We start from the raw sequence: 17400 nt of genomic DNA, 5'->3' as shown, positions 1-17400 counted from the left end.
GGTGGTTTACATTGGTGGATTTCCATATATTGAACCACCCCTCCATGCTTGAGATGAAGCCTACTTGATCATGGTGGATGATATCTTTTATGTGTTCTTGGATTCAGTTTGGCAGCATTTCATTAAGTATTTTTGTGTTGATGTTCATAAGAGAGATAGGTCTGAAATTCTCTTATTTCGTTGGTTCTTTGTGTGGTTTAGGTATCAAGGTGACTGTGAAGTCATAGAATGACTTTAGTACTATTCCTTCTGTTTCTATTTTGTGGGAGAGTTTGAAGACTATTGGTGTCAGCTCTTCTTTGAAGGTCTGGTAAAATTTTGTGCTGAAACCATCAATCCCTCGATATTTTTTGGCAGGAAGAGGTTTCATGACTGCTTCTATTTCCTTTGGGATTATAGGACAGCTTAACTTATTTACCTGATCTTGATTTAATTTTGGTAAATAGAGTCTATCAAGAAAATTATCCACTTCATTTAGATTTTCAAATTTTTATGGCATATAGGCTTTTGAAGTAAGATCTAATGATTCTTTGAATTTCTTCACTGTTGTTATATTCCCTTTTTCATTTTTTCAGTTTTGCTGATTTGGATAGTTTCTCTCTCCTTTTTATTTAGTTTGGCTAAGTGTTTTTTTCTATCTTGTTGATTTACCAGCTCTTGCTTTCATTGATTCTTTGAATTGTTTCATTTTTTTTCTATTTTAATGATTTCAGCCCTAAGTTTGATTACTTCCAACTACCTACTCCTATTGTGTTTTTATGCTTATTTTTTTCCCTAGAGCTTTAAGGTGTACCTAAGTTGCTTGTAAGAGATGTCTCAAACTTCTTTCTGAAGGGTCTTAGTGCTATTAACTTTCCTCTTAGCACTAATTTCATTGTGTCCCATAAATTTGGGTAAGTTGTACCTTCATTTTCATTTAATTTTAGGAAGTATCTAACTTCTCTTTTATTTCTTCTCTGATCCAGCTGTCGTTGACTAGAGAGTTGTTTAGTTTCCATGCATGTGTAGGCTTTTTGTTATTTATGTTAATGTTGAGATCTTGTTTTAGGCAATGGTGGTCTGATAGGGCACAGGGATTATTTCAAATTTCTTCTACTTGTTGAGGCTTTCTTTGTGTCTGACTATATGGTCAATTTTGGAGATGGTTCCAATGGTATGTTTAAAAGAAGGTATACTCTTTTGAGTTTGGATGAAAGGTTCTATAGACATCTATTAGGTTGATTTGATTTAGGACCTCTGAAAGTGTCATTATATTCCTATTTAGCTTTGGTCTGGATGTTCTGTCCCTTGGTGAGAGTGGAATGTTAAAGTCTTCCACTATTAAGGTGTTGGGATCAATAAGTGGTTTGAGCTTTAATAATGTTTCATTTACGAATGCAGGTGCTCTTGTATTTTTGGCATAGAAGTTCAGGATTGTTTTGTCCTCCTGGTGGATTTTTCCTTCCATAGGAATGAAGTGTCTGATTCATCTTTTATGCTTACATTTGGTTGAAAGTCTATTTTATTAGATATTTGATGGCTATTCCAGCTTGTTTTCTGAGTACATTTGCTTGAAAAATATTTTTTCCAGCCCTTTACTCTGGGGTAGTGTCTGTCACTGTTGCAAAGGTATGTTTCTTAGATACAGCATAATGTTGGATCCTGTTTCTGCAACCATTCTTTTAGTCTGTGTCTTTTTATTGGAGAGTTGAGTCCATTAATGTTGATAGATAATAGTGACCAATGAATGTTAGTTCCTTTTATTGTGCAGTATTGGTGGTGATAGTGTGTTTGTGCGCTTGTTTTCTTTTGATTTTGTTGCTGTTGTGAGGTTATATATGTTCTTTGTTTTCGTGACTGTAGTTGATTTCATTAGATTAGGGTTTTCCTTCTAGTATCTTCTGTAAGGCTGTGTTGCTGTGCAGGTATTAGGTTTAGTTATGTCCTGGAATATTTTATTTCTCCATTCATGTTGACTGAAAGTTTTGCTGGGTACTGTAGTCTGGTTTGACATCTGTGTTCTCTTAGAGTCAGCATGACATCTGTCTAGGCCCTTCTGGTTTCTTGGTTTCTGTGGAGAAGTCTGGTGTGATTATCTTGGGTCTACTTTGTATGTTACTTAGCCTTTTTCCCTTGTTGCTTATAATATTTTTTTCTTTCTTCTGTTGGTTTAATGTGTTGACTATTATGTGACATGTAGAGTTTCTTTTCTGATCTAGTGTATTTGGCGTTTTTTAAGCCTCTTGTATGTTTAAGGACATCTCTTTCTTTAAGTTGAGAAAATTTTCTTCTGTGATTTACTTGAAAATAGTTTCTGGACCTTAGAACCTGGAATATTATTTTTCATCCATTCCTATTATTCTTAGATTTTTGTCTTTTCAGGGTATCCTTGATTTCTTGGATTTTTTTTCATAAGATAAAAATTATTTATTTTAAATGTTTATATATTTTTCTTTAAAAAATTATTAATTACAGTTTTTTTACTTTGTATCCCAGCTGTAGCTCCCTTCCCCATCCACTCCCAATCCCACCCTCCCTCCCTTCCTCTTCTTCTCCTATACCCTTCCCCAAGTCCAATGACTGGGGAGGTTCTTCTCCCCTTCCATCTAACCCTAGTCTCTCAGGTCTCATCAGGACTGGCTTATTTGTCTTCTTCTGTGGACTGCGAAGGCTGCTCCCCCCTCCAGGGGAGGTGATCAAAAAGTCATCCCATGTGTTTATGTCAGAGATGGTCCTTGGTCCTATTATTGGGCAACCATCACGGATACTGAGTTGCCTTGGGCTACTTCTGTCCAGGGGTTCTAAGTTATCTCCATGCATGGTCCTTGTTTGGAGTATCTGTCTCAGAAAAGACCCCTGTGCCCAGATTTTTGGTTCTGTTGCTCCCCTTGAGGAGCTCCTGTCCCCTTCATGTCTTTTTATATCCCCTTTCTTTCATAACATTCCCTGCATTCTGCCCAAAGTTTGGCTGTGAATCTCAGCATATGTTTTGATAACCTGTTGGGTAGAGTCTTTTGTCTTTGTGACTTTTCTGATTTTATATTTTCTTTGAGAGATGTATCAGTTTCTACAACTGTATATTCAGTGCCTGAGATTCTGTCTTCTATCATTCGTATTCTGTTGGTGATGCTTACCTTTTCGGTTCCTGATTTTTTTTTCTCATGTTCTCCAGTTCCAGGGTTTTCTATATTTGTGTTTTATTTCCTGATTCTGATTCTGTTTTCATGTCTTGCACCATTTTCTTCATTTGTTTGAATGTTGATTACTATCTTTCCACGACAGCACCTATTTTTTTATTCATTTCCTTTTTTATTCTTCTATTTCTGTGGCTATGTTTGCATGTATTTCTTTGAGATCTTTGTTCCATTCCTCTTTATGTACCTCTATTTGTGTGGCTATATTTGCCTCTATTGCTTTGAGTGTTTTGTTCATTTCCTCTTTATGTGCCTCTAATAACTCGATGAGCATAGCTTTAAAATAATTTTCCTGTTTCTGATTAATTAAAATATCCATTGATTTTGTGGGTTGCTGGTGGCTTCATAATGTCCCGGTTCTTGTTGGATGTGTTCTCAGATCAGTCTCTAGCCATCTGCTTATCCATAACCTTTGCTCTTTGTTCTGGAGCCAGTACTGCAGACTGGGTTCATCTGTCTCTGGAGTCTGGAGTATTCTTAAGGAAGATGAGAGTCGTCCACTGGTTTGAGAGTGGGTGGTGGTGTTTCAGATGCAACTAAGGGAGGAAGGTTGCAGGCTCAAGTGCGCAAGGAAAGGAGTTTTCATGGAGTTGTGCCTGCCTGGAAGAGTGAAGTATAAGGGAGGAGTGCATGTGCAGGTTGTGATACTGGGGCAGTTTGCTGTTTATAGGCACAGTGTGAGTGTGCAGGTGCCCTGAATGGCTCAGTGGCCCTCTGGCCTGTCTCAGTGTTGTGCTCTAAGAACTCAGATCTGCCTGAGGTGCAAGATCTTGACTCCAGGAATTGTTTGGCTCAACTCCACTGGGAGTCTCATAGAACAGGGGTTTCAATGTTGAGAATGCTGTCTCAGAGATCTCTATGTTGCCCATAGTCAGGGTGTGGGTGGTAGGGATCTAATGTCTGGCTGCTTTGTATAAGGGACCTCAATCTGGGGCACTCTATGAATTCTCTTGCTGAAGCGCTCACTGCAGGCATGTGTGGAAAGCATTGAGGGCCTATGTACTCACTTGCAGGTGTGTGTGGGAAGCACCGGGGATCCACATGCACTCATTGGCCGGGGAGTGTGCAAAGTGCAGAGGGCCTGCTAACTCACTAGCAGGCATATGCAGTATCTCAGAGAGCCCAGTTTTCTACTCTCAGATTTGGTTCCCCTGCTTGAACCTTCAGTTGGGAGTTTCCCTGTACCTGGGGTTATCCAATCCCTGCTGTTGCTGCAGCACAAAGAAGATGCAGCCGAAAGTGCAGGGGGTTGATAGTTTGCCAGTGTCAGACACAGGAGAAGTCCACTAGCTGGATCCAATCTGTCCCAGCTCACAAGTTGTCCCCTTTAGCCCGAGAAGCCTCAAAGTCAATGCTCTAGCTTCAGCCGCCCATCCAATCACTAGTTTTGGGGTTTAGAATCTTCTGTCCTTCAGAAATGATGCTCATTGGCCACCACCATCTTGGAGAAATGAAGATTAAAATGTTGGAGGTGTTACCTGCTTTCCTGAATACTGAATCAAATAAGTATTTTCAAAGCTCAGCAGTTTCAATCGCTATATTTTCATGGCTAATAACAACACTTGTATTATATTTTTAGATAAGGATGATCAAACTTATGCCTCAAACCATAAGCTGATTGACACAGAGTCAGGATTTTTCAAAATATCTCATGCTCATTATGCCTATGTATATAATTCTCTCTAGGTTTCACTTTTATAGAACTGGAAGAGAAAGAGCCATTATCAATGAACAAATGTTCTTACTGCAGGAAACATGAAGCACTGTTCTCATCTCTAGACATCTCTAGACATTTTGTTGACCAAACTTATTCACTGCTTTTGGCCTAAAAAAATATTGTTAAAATGTAATTCATTAGTCCAATTATTAATCTTAAACCAAACACAAGGACTTATTATTCTTTGAAGCCCAAATCCAAATGCATATGACGTTTTTTTTTGTTTTTTTTTTTTTGTTTTTTGTTTTTTTTTTTTTTTTTGCAGCTTGGATAATGTTCTACTCTTAGCAGCTCTTTATGCATTTCTTTCAAATCCTCTGCTTGTAATCTCATGCAATTCTTGGTGCCTAACAAGATTTTTCTCTTTTAATACTAATTCAGAAAAAAAGAGTTCTTTTGGAAAGGTTGGTCTGTGTTTAGGAACAGCTTTCAGTTTCTTAATTATGTGTTTCAACTCTCAGTGCCAGCTCTTTTCTGTTTTCAATTCCAAGTTAACCTTACAGCCAAGGCTAACTGTGTGTGTGTGTGTATGTGTGTGTGTGTTTCTTGATTAAATGAGCTTTATTGTGGTCATAAGGATCATATAAGCTCCCTAATGTTTCTCTCTATAAAAATCTTAGGCTATTATTGAATACATCAGTGTGCCAAAAGTCAAGATAAAAGATTTTTGTTCTTATTAAGAGTAGGCCTCTTACTAATTTTAGGTACCTACATAAGTATAAATATGTCATAATTAAACAGAGATAGAAGTAGTCATTCCAGGAATGTTCCCTAGATGGCTTGGTGTTCTTCCGTTGAAAAGTACTATAGTATGCAAGTACTAAGTATGTATGAATGCAGGCTCTCCATTACTAGATTATAAGCATAAATTAACAGATGTTATGTTTGCTAAGTACACTATATATACAGATGATGTAAGACATACACAGTTTAAGTATTTAGACAATATCTGTGCTGAAAATAAGTTACTGTTCACAATGAAATGGTTTTTTTTTTCAACTTACTCCTGTGATAAATATAATGTAGGATTTATTTATTTACATTGATTTCTTTCTTGTGCTGTTTCTAGATGCAGTTGTTGGGTTTGATATTTCTTATTTTGAACTTCCACCCTCCTTGAATTTTATTTACCCTTGTGTTTGCATCACATTTTATTTTAGAAGAAAAAAATTAAATATTTTATATAAGAATTATATACTTTAAATTGTAACAAAGGGCAAATAAGTATAGTCAGAACATATATAAAAAAACAGTGAAAGATGACTAGGCATGAGAAAGGGACAAGAAAGGATAGTGGGGGCAATGAATCTGAGCAAAATATATCATGTACTCATATTACTATATTATAATAAAACTCATATATTTTATGTAGCTAATGTATGTTAGTAAACCTTTAAAAACCCTTAACCTTGTACACTTTATAGCATTTGTAGTTCTCTTTCTAAATTCAGTATCCTCCCAAGAGTGCCTGAAATCAACATACAAGTCATAAAGCAAAGTGGGACAATAAGATTTATTATTTCGTTTCTACGGCAGGTCAAACCACATGCATGTAACTACAGATGAGACCAAGAAGAGTTGATTGCCAAAAGTAGTATTCATTTTCTTCAAGTATTTTTCTTTCATGTCTCTTGGTTTACAATAGATGTCTTCATTATTTTGAATGCATTACACCTGTTTCAGAGCAAAACAAATACATTTTGAGCCTTCCCAACATACGTGCAAAATTTGTGAATTGCCAGGAAAAAACAAACAAACAAACAAAAAACAGTTTCTGATTTCCAAAAGCATAAATCTCTAAGATGTGTTAGACAGAGCCTGTTTTCCTCCTTGCCCTGATCAGGGGTCCTCTCCTATGCTTGTTGTGTCTGTGATTTGATGAATTGCTATCTTCATTAGACCTGGAGCAGGAACATCATCCATCCACACTGACACAGTTTCATAGCTCTAGTGAGCCCCTGAAGTTAGCCCTTTGTTTCTCCTTCTCCATTCACTCCAGATATGCTAATCTTCTTCTTCTTCTTCTTCTTCTTCTTCTTCTTCTTCTTCTTCTTCTTCTTCTTCTTCTTCTTCTTCTTCTTCTTCTTCTTTTCATTTTCATTATGTCAGGTATTACTTTGTTTATACCAATACATACTCCAGCTTTTCCCAATAACACACTAAAGAATCAGCAAGCCAATTTAAAAGTCAACAATCATCATATGCAGGCCCCTCTATTTTTTTTTCAAAGCTCTACATGTTTATTTTAATCTTAGTTTCCTTTTTAGGAACCATTGCTACAGTACTTTTCCTTGTTGCTTTTCTAATGTGTCTTTATGGTTCTTTCTTTAATTTTATATTGAAACACTGTTATTTTAGGGCAAAGTGCATTCAAATCTGGCCTCTTGTTTTACATCTGACTTTGTTAACTGCTACTTTTTAGATTAAATATAATTTAAACACTATGTATTTATTCATTTAGTGGGAGCTGGGTGTGCACCTGCTACAGTGCCTGTGTAGAAGCCAAAGTACAATTTTCAGGAACTGGTTCTATCTTTTTAATTTTAGAAGTCAAAGTACAATTTTCAAGGACTGGTTCTAGCTTTCTAATTTTACTCAGGCCTAGTTGTGCTTGTTTTTACACTCTTTGAGCTTCAGGGCAATGTTGTCTCTGCCTTTAATCTTGCCATAGGACTACCTAGATTATAGGTGTGCACAAGTGAATCTGGTTTTTGTTTGTCTGTCTGTCTGTTTGTTTGTTTGTTTTAATGTGGTTTCCAGAAAATTGAATTCAGGTTGTCAGGCCACTTACTCAGTCCTACCGGAGTACTGGGTACCAACCTCTGCTTGTAGTTCCTTTTTGTGGGGGTAGGAGGACAGCCTTGCCAGCCTTGCTGGACTCCACCACTTAATTGTATTTTTAGGGGAGTTCCCTTGACTCATTCCTTTTTAGTAATGCCAACCTGTCCAGTTCCCCTAATGGGAAGGGACTTTTTAGCCAAAGTAAGAGCTTCTATTTCCTTTACTCCACCCATCTGCTTGACCCCAAGCTCGCCAGCGTCCTCTCTCCTCCTCCTCCTAGCCACCTTACCTACCAGTTCTAACATGTCGCTTCCCTTACCAGCCTCTCAAGTGGACCCCCAAGTCTCGGATATCCAAAACCTCTCCGTTGCTAGGCACCATTCCCCTGTAGCCATTCAACTACGGGACCCCAGCCGGTATATTGTTAAAGCTCAATACCCTCTTCCTCTTAAGAGTCTTAGGGGACTTAAGCCTATTATCTCTTCTGCCCCACTTTCTCTCTTTTTAACACCCCCATCCTCGTGTTTAAAAAGCCCAATGGAACCTTTCGCCTGGTTCAAGATCTCTGCCTACTAAATTCTGCAGTCATTCCTCTCTACCCTGTTGTAGCTAACCCTTATACCCTTCTCTTCACTATCCCCTCAGGTACTTCCCATTTCTCAGTTCTGGATCTCAAGGATGCATTTTTCTCTATTCCCTTAGACACGCAGTCACAAAATATCTTTGCCTTTACCTAGACTGACCCTGACACCCTGGTCTCTACTCAGCTTACCTGGACTGTTTTACCCCAGGAATTCTGGGAAAGCCCTCATCTTTTTGGCCAGGCCCTAGCCTCTGATCTACTCTCCTTATCTCTCCCTAAATCTAAACTTATACAGTATATAGATGACCTTCTCCTCTGTAGCCCATCCCTACAAGTTAGCCAAATTAACACTTCTGCTCTTCTAACTTCCTATCCAGCAGAGGCTATCGGGTCTCACCCTCCAAGGTCCAGCTATCCACTTCTGAGGTCACTTACCTGGGACTAACAATAACCCCAATCCACAAGGGAATCACCCTAGACAGAAAAGACCTAATACGGTCACTGGCAGTTTTCTTTAATAAAGAAGAAATCTTTCATTTCTGGGAATGGCCGGTTTCTTACGGTCCTGGGTCCCCTTCTTTTCCCTTCTTGCCCGCCCCTTATATGAGGCAGCCTTAGGCCCTTTGCATGAATCTCTTCTAAAACCTGTTACTAAACCCTTCCGGAGGCTCCAACAGGCTCTTCTTGAGGCCCCGGTCTTACATCTTCCAGACCTAACCTATCCCTTCTCCCTTTATATAACAGAAAAAGAGGGATATGCCCTTGGGGCCCTGGACCACCAATTGGGACCCTCTTTGATATCTGTAGCATATATATCAAAAAAATTAGACCTGACAGTCCAGGGATGGGCACCTTGTATTTGTGCCCTAGCGGCTGCAGAGCTCCTTATTTGAGAGTCAAAAAAACCCTAACTTCCGAGTCACCTATTACTGTCTTCTCTTCTCACAATCTGTCTCACCTTTTAACATACAAAGGCTTACAAACTTTACCTCCTTCCAGGGTCCTTTCTCTCCACTAGTAGAAGACTAATAGCACTAATAGAAGACTCTACTCTCACTTTCCAACCATGCCCACATCTTAATATTTTAAGCCTTCTTCCTCGACCTAACTCTGACTATACCCCATCTCACTCTTGCACTGAAATTTTAGAGGAACTATTGCCCCACCCCTCACACATAAAGGAGGGCACATTGCCTCAGGCTACCTATACCTGGTACACAGATGGCAGCTCCTTTGTACACGAGAGAGCTCGAAAAGCAGGCTATGACATAATGTCAGATACTGAGGTGGTTGAGGCACAAACCCTCCCTGCCCACACCACTAATCAACAGGCTGAACTAATAGCTCTTACCGGAAGTTTCCAATTAGCCCAGGGACAATCCCTTAATATCTATACAGACTCTAAATATGCTTTTCATATTCTTTTCTTCCATGCTGCCATCTGGAGAAAGCATGGGTTGCTTACAGCAAAGGGAGGGTCAGTAACCAATGCAGACCAAATTATGGCAATGCTAGAAACCTCCCACCTTCCCACAGCCATTGGAGTAGTCTACTGCCAGTCTCACCAGATGGACGATTCCATAGTTTCCAAAGGGAATGGCCGGGCTGATGAGGCAGCTAAGGCTGTGGCCCTAAGAGGCCTAGATTCCTCCCTCCCACCACAAAACATCCTCACACTGAAACCCACATCTCCCCTGACCTCTCCTGACACTCATTAAATCCTGTCTTATCTACACCAGCTCTTCCATCCTAACAGTCAAGCTTTATCTAACTTCGTTAGAGCTCACCTGCAGCCTACCTCTGAGGACTTATGCTTCCTAAAGACCATTACTGCTTCTTGTAAGATTTGCCAGACTTCAGATCCTAACTCAGGATGTTGTAGCCTCCTTTTCCCTACCCACCAGGCTAGAGGCTCTCTCCCTAGGACTGACTAGGAACTTGATTCTACCCGCATTCCAGCAGTCAAATGTGTCCGGTACCTCCTGGTTTTGGTGGACACATTCTCAGGATGGGTGGAGGCTTTCCAAAAGAGCTCAGACAGTTTCTGATCTCCTTCTCCATGAGATTATCCCACGTTTTGGAATTCCTACCTCTCTTCAGTCAGATGATGGCCCTGAGTTTACTTCTCAGATTTCCCAGATCTTATCTAAATCCCTTAACATTCCTTGGTATTTTCATATCCCATACCACCCCCAGTCTTCAGGAAAGATAGAACGAACTAATTGATCCCTAAAATACACTCTTGTTAAACTATCACAAGAGCTTCACCTCGATTGGGTAAAACTTCTCCCCCTGGCTCTTTTCAGGCTGCGTGCTCTCCCCAAAAAAACTCTGTCTATTTCACCTTTTGAGCTCATGTATGGGAGACCGGTCCTAACTCCTGGTCTTTCAACTAAATCCTCTCCTCTCCCTGACCACCTGCTTACTCCCTTACTCTGTCATCTCCCTTCCCTTCTATGGGTCTTTATTGACCACTATTTACCACGGCCATACACTAACCCCTGTCCATCTCCTATTAACATTGGGGACCAGGTCCTTCTCTCCCCTCCAAACCAAAGTTCCCCAAATGGCGTCCAAACCAAAGTTCCCCTCCAAACCAAAGTTCTCCTAAATCGCAGGGTTCTTTCAAGGTGATTCTTGTGACCCCCACAGCCGCTAAGCTTGAGGGCTTCCCTCACTAGATTCATCTATCCCACCTTAAGCCTTTCACCCCCTCTCCTCAAGATAATGCCCCTTCCTACATATCAACTCCAACAGGACCTTGCTCCCTCAAGCTCCAAAACACACCAAGATCAACCACCCTGTCTCCAGTTCCAGAAGAATGAGCCCTCACCACAGGAGCGGTGTTCGATTCTACTGGATTGGATATGTATTTTTTCCTCCTCTCCGTCTTGCCTATTTCTTTTAAAGGTAATCCCTACATATGGAGATTTGAGGTTCGAGAAACCGTTATTAATAATAAACAATCTCTACAAATAGAGTCAACAAATTGTTCTATGGGAGGCTCTAGGGAGCTGCTTGAGATAGCCATCACCCCCACTTCTATCCCTCCCCTCTTATTTGATAGAATTTTTGTTTGCTTTCTCTTTGATCAAACAAAGAATTATTGCAAAAAATGGCCAGACAGGTATGGAGGCTGCCCATACTGGTCTTGCCAAATCCACTCAGAAAGACCCTCTACTTATACATCCAAGACCCGTGGGATGCCAGATGGGAAGCAGACGTCATTGGAAAACTCTACCGCTGCTACACACCCAATCTACCGATAAGTACTATCCATTTCCAGAGAAAATATGTCCCAATTACCCAAAATCTGGGAATGGGAGAAGTAGAAAAGATAATTACATACTCCTTTAAGATTATTACCTCTCTAACATCCCCTCTCATTAGTAACATAAACTTGTCATTTAATCTCCTTCTTCAGACTCTGACCTGGGCCTACAAGCTCCTTAATGTGACCTAACCGGGCCATTTTAAAGCTTGCTGGCTGTGTGTACCACAGGCGACCAAGTCAGAGGTACCGCTGACAACCTCTGCAGTGACTCTGTCAAGCAACCTCACTTCACCATTTACTAACTACCCTGATTCTGACGTTGCCACAACCACCTACCTTTCTCATATGACTCTATTTGGCATTGTGAGCTGTTTCAAGGCATCTGGGACACACTCTTTAGGATTGCTAAATTCTTGGGCTGGCTTTCCCCAGGGTCCGATGATTGTTCAAGGTTCTGAATAAAGTGCATTGAAAAAAAAATAAATTCTTTAGACTGTAATAAAACTGTAATCCTTGAAACCTCATCTCAACCCCAATGCCCTACCGCTAATAATATCTCAATTCTTTGTGGCACTGAGGTCTACCATCGTCTACCTGCTCATTGGTCAGGAGTTTGAGCTCTGGTATTCCTCTTCCCTGAGCTGGGGGTGATAAATGGAAGAGAGCCCTTACCAATCCCGGTTTTGGACTCAAAAGCTGCCCAGGAGGAGAAGAGGGCAATTCATATCCTACCCCTGCTGGCTGCTGCAGGAATCACGGCAGCTCTAGGGACCGGAACAGCAGGATTAGCCACCTCACTAACTTTGTGCCATCAGCTTTCTTCCCAGTTCATCCAGGACCTCCAAAAAGTGGCTCAGACAATACTAACCCTCCAAGGACAGATTGACTCGCTGGCAGCAGTAGTACTTCAAAACCGATGCGGATTGGATCTCCTCACAGCTAAAGAAGGTGGCCTTTGCCTCTTCCTCCAGGAGGAATGCTATTTCTGTTGGGACCAGTAAGCAGGCACTTCTATGGCCAGCTCCCAAGGGACCTAATAGACTGGTTATCAGGCATTTGTGAAGACACCCTGACCACCTAGAATTACCTGCGCATGCCCTGGATCACCTTATAAGAGAACTGGAGCCCTCCCCCCTCTCTCTTCTTCCTCTTCAGCTCTCTGACTCTCCCTCTCTCTGTAACCCCTTCCCCTAATAAACCTCCCACGTGGAACTGATCTCGTGGTGTGATTTGTGGACCAGAGTGTAACCTCCACATCAGTGCTTTGGTCCTAACAATTTCTATGTCAACCAGTCGGGTATAGTAAAGGACAAAATCCAGCAACTCCAGACAGATTTACAAAAAGGAAAGGAAGAGCTGGAGGCATCTAGCTCTTGGGCCTTTCAGAATCCCATATGGAAATGAATTCTGCCCCTTCTGTCACCTCTCGTGTTAGTCTTTCTGTTTTTGCTTTTTGCACCCTGCTTAATTAACTTCCCTCTACATTCTTCCAACAACAAATGCAAAAAATCTCTAACCAAACCATTAATCAGTTACTCTTACAGGATTATCAACCTCTGCCCACAGAGCCAGATGACTATGACCCTGATGGTGGGGACCAGCTGTACCCAGAGAAGGAAAACACCCCTTCCCCTACCATCACCCTTTCCTCACTCCTCACTTTTTAACAAAACAAAAAGGGAGGAATGTTGGGATCAGTAAGCAGGCATCTCTACGGCCAGCCCTGAGGGACCTGACAAACCAGTCATCAGGCATTTGTGAAACAACCAGACCACCTGCTGATCACCTGGAACTACCTGCACATGCCCTGGGTCACCCTATAAGAGAACTCCTGGAGCCCCCCCTTTCTCTTCCACCTTGCCTCTCTGTGACCCCTTTTCCCTTCCCCTAGTAAATCTCCCACATGGAACTGGTCTCGTGGTGTGATTTGTGAACCTGTCGTGTAATCTTCACAGACCCTGTTTCCTAACAGGGTCCTTGTGAGGGTCATCTGTCTTGGGCTCCCACCCTAGGCCTGCCGTCCCAGATGGGGTTCTAGTCTCTAGCTTTCTCCCTGGTTCGGGATACCATCTGGGCCTATCTGGTGCCTGATTCATGGTCATCTGAGGATCACTTTTTTGGGGGAATGTTAGGCTAGTAATTATTCAGATGTCCATAGGTCAGAACACTGGGTGTAGACACAGCCTCTCTCTGCCATCTGCTGATGCACTTGTGACACATCAGCCACACCTGATATGCTTCTAGAGGCAGTACTAGGCTCTTCTTGATGCTTTTTTTTTTTTTGGTTTTCAGGGACAAAATTTCTCTGTGTACCCTTGGGCTGTCCTGGACTCCCTTTTTAGACCATGGTGGCCTCAAACACATAGCAATCCACCTTGCTCTGTCTCCCTGAGTACCTGAGTACCGAGATTAAAAGCATGGAAGATATCTCTGATACAGACTTTGTTGCCTGCTTTCTGATCACTTCCCCCAATGAGACTTCTTACAAGACCACAGGGCAAAAAGAGGAACTCAGTCCTTATATGAATAGATGTACTGGGTGTGTATGTAAGGGTCCCTTGGCTCCCCAGTCTGAGGCATAGGGGAGAAGGGATGTAGGAGGGAGGCTGGGACTGAGAGGAGAGGAGGAAGGGGCACATGGACAAGATGTAAATTGAATTAATTAATAATAAAAATGAAAAAAAGAACTGAATAGTTCTATAAAGCCAAAAAAAATTGAAAAAGGATGTGCCACCACACCTGGCTGAGCCTCTCTTATTGCAATAACCTGTCTTTCAAGACTAAAGTTAAGTCTGCATTGCTTTAGGTTTTAGAACAGAATCTGGTAAGAATAACAAAATTACTAAGCTTCCAGATCCTCTTACCTACTATTTGTAATCAAGCACTTATCTACCAGTTATCTTACCTAGCATTAACCAAAAAACTTTATAGCAAATGGTACAAGTACACTTAAATTCACTGCAACTGGAAAATATTATAGGACTCTTGAAAAGTCTTGAAACAACTCAAGATATATACAGCATTGACCAAGGTGTTCATAAACATTCTGTCCTCAGCATGTCTTCATTGTTAGTATAATGTTCTTGTGGAATGCATGCAATTTACCCTTGTTCATTCAAATGCTGATTTCTCTACCCCACTATCTGGTTTCAATCCAAACAATGCATTGTGATGCTTATACCTCTCTCAAGTTTGTGTAAACATGTCACATTTGCTCTCTGTAATTTCAATAAAACAAGCAGCCAATGCTGAGCAATGGAGAGAATAGGGTGGGACATCTTAGTCTGGAGAGGAGAAAGAATCAAGTGGGAGGAGTAGGAGAGGAGAGATCAGCAGGAGAGGACTTGGAACCATGGGGAGAGATGAACCAGACCTAAGATATGACTAAAAGCAAGTATAATGGGAAAATCGAAACTGAGGGCTTGGAGGATGAGGATGGAGTAATTTTTGCCCAGCTCTAGGTGAACTAAATAAATCCTCTATTGTGCTCTAGGTGAACTAAATAAATCCTAGGGCACCCACATTTCTAAAAGAAACATTAATAAAACTTAAACCACACATAGATTCCCACACATTAATAGTGGGAGACTTCAACACCCCACTCTCAACAAAGGACAGGTCAACAAAACAGAAATTAAACAAAGAAGCAATGTCTTTAACAGAGGTCATGAATTAAATGAACCTAAAAGACATCTACAGAAACTTACACCCAAACACAAAAGAAGTTACCTTCTTCTCAGCACTTCATGGAACCTTCTCCAAAATAGACCGTGTAGTTGGTCACAAAGCGAGCCTCAACAGATACAAGAAGATTGAAATAATCCCTTGTATCTTATCTGATCACCATGGACTAAAGCTGAACCTCAACAACAACAGAAATAGCAAAAAGCCTACACAGAAGAAAACTGAACAACTTGCTGGGTCAGGGATGAAATATAGAAAGAAATTAAAGTGATGGTAACCTTTAATTCCCCTCCTCTCCTTAGATCAATAAATATTTTTTCCTATACTGCAAGGGCCATGTCACTTCCCACAGTTTTCATAAAGACTATTTTTATTTCTTTATTTGCTTATTTATTTATTTGTGTGTGTGCGTACACAATGGGGAGAGACAATCACATGCTTGCCACAATGTGCTATGGATGTCAGAGAACAACTTTATAGGATTAGTTATTTCTTTTCACTTTTTATGTAAGTTTCAGGGATTGAACTCAGGTCACCATTCTTACACTGTCAGCACCTATTTCTACTAATCAATTTCATGATTAGAAATATTTTCTAACAGAAAGAAAACTGAAAGTAAATAACCATGTATAATTACCTAGATCAGAGCTAATTAATATTTTGTTCGTATCACATGTCTGTCCATCTACCTGGCTTTCCATCCTCCATCAACTAAACTTTGTTTTTGATGTGTTTCATAGTAAATATCAACACTCATATTAGCTAAAAAATCCCTAGGAACTAATTTTTTTTTACATTTTTGTTATGTAAGCTATACTTATAGTAGTGTATAGAGGTGATAGCTATTGAATGCTTCAGGCAACTCAAAATCACTTCAAAAAAAAAAAAACAATACAACCAATTAAGACAGTCCATTAGGCGGTAGCAGAGGTTCTGTTCTGGCCTGGGATGGGCTGAGGGGCTTGCTTGCTGCTGTGTCCCCCTGATGTCTGCGTGGGGCTGCCCATCTGCTCACTGAGGAGATTCCTCAAGGGTGCAGAGAGTGCCCCTGAGTGCCTCAACCTCTTGGGTGCTTATCGTCGTGTCCCCTCAGCCAAGTGAGTGGAATAACACTCATGGGCATGTCCCTGAGCCAGGCACCCTCTCTCCTGTGTTTCCCCTGATCTCCTGTCAGAACCAAGAGATGAGCTGCAGTCGAAAAGGCACTGGCTGATGAAGCCCTTGTTGAGAGGCTGAGGGACCATGAGAATGCTGCAGAGTCCCTCACTGAGCAGACCACAGCCCTCAGAAAGAGAGTAGAAGCAATGATGGAGTAGCAGGAAGAAATCCAAGAACTTAATGAAGTTGCAAGATGTTGGCCATGGTCCAAACTATGGGAATCCAGCAAGAAAAGAGACAAACCAGAGAATTATAACAAGGGAACAAAGAACTGCTAATATCCTTGGAAGAACACCAGTCTGCCTTGGAACTAATAATGAACAAGTACTAACAGCAGATGTTCAGATTCCTAATGGCTAGCAAAAAAGAAAAAAGGAAGACCCGGGCATAATAATGAAGTTAAAAGAGTTGAAGGAATTGCAAACACATGTTGACCAGATCACTGAGATGGCAGCAATAATGAGAAAAACTATTGAAATTGATAAACAGCAGAGTTGCAAGGAACAGGAGCGAATATTTCAACTTGAACAAGAAAACAAAGGCTGGAGGGAGATCCTTCAGATAACTCCAGAATCCTTTTTGAACCTCTGGAAGGATGATACTTCAGAGAGCAGTATATCTCTTTCCGAATTAGTAACCAACAGTGACCTGAGTCTGAGGAAGAGCTGAGTGGCTTTTTGCATGTCACTAGGATGGGCCCTGAAATGGATGGATGATCATAAAACCCAATTTCATTCTGTCCTTTTCCCTCTATAGTATGTAAGGTACATTGGCAAGAGACAACAGAAGAATGGATCACTAATGGTCATACTTGATCCCAAACATGGAAGGAGAAGCTGAGCCACCAAGAGAAAAGTGAGTCTTGACAATACTGTGGAGCACTGCAATCTCAGAAGTGCTGTTGGCGTACTGGATGACATAGAGGCCATCACGCTGAATACTCCCAATAAACATTGGAAATCCTAAACTTTTCCAACTTTAAATGCAAGTTTTGCTGTGGTTTTCTGAATGGAAGACTTTGTTCTAAGTC

The 17400-nt window shown here is 41.0% G+C and overlaps 1 non-coding gene and 1 pseudogene across 1 annotated transcript; one reads left to right on the top strand and one right to left on the bottom strand.

The window, feature by feature from the left end:
- The window catches only part of LOC110541840 (FGFR1 oncogene partner 2 homolog), a 30633-nt pseudogene extending 13594 nt beyond the window's left edge, over positions 1–17039 (top strand).
- On the bottom strand, positions 13653–13779 carry LOC132650240 (small nucleolar RNA SNORA17). Its single transcript, XR_009588620.1, has one exon. It is a non-coding gene; the product is annotated as a small nucleolar RNA SNORA17 (small nucleolar RNA).
- Positions 17040–17400: the final 361 nt, after the last annotated feature.

Source organism: Meriones unguiculatus, chromosome X, assembly GCF_030254825.1.
Source record: "Meriones unguiculatus strain TT.TT164.6M chromosome X, Bangor_MerUng_6.1, whole genome shotgun sequence".
Lineage (NCBI taxonomy): Eukaryota > Metazoa > Chordata > Mammalia > Rodentia > Muridae > Meriones > Meriones unguiculatus.
This window is presented reverse-complemented; position numbering and strand designations above follow the sequence as displayed.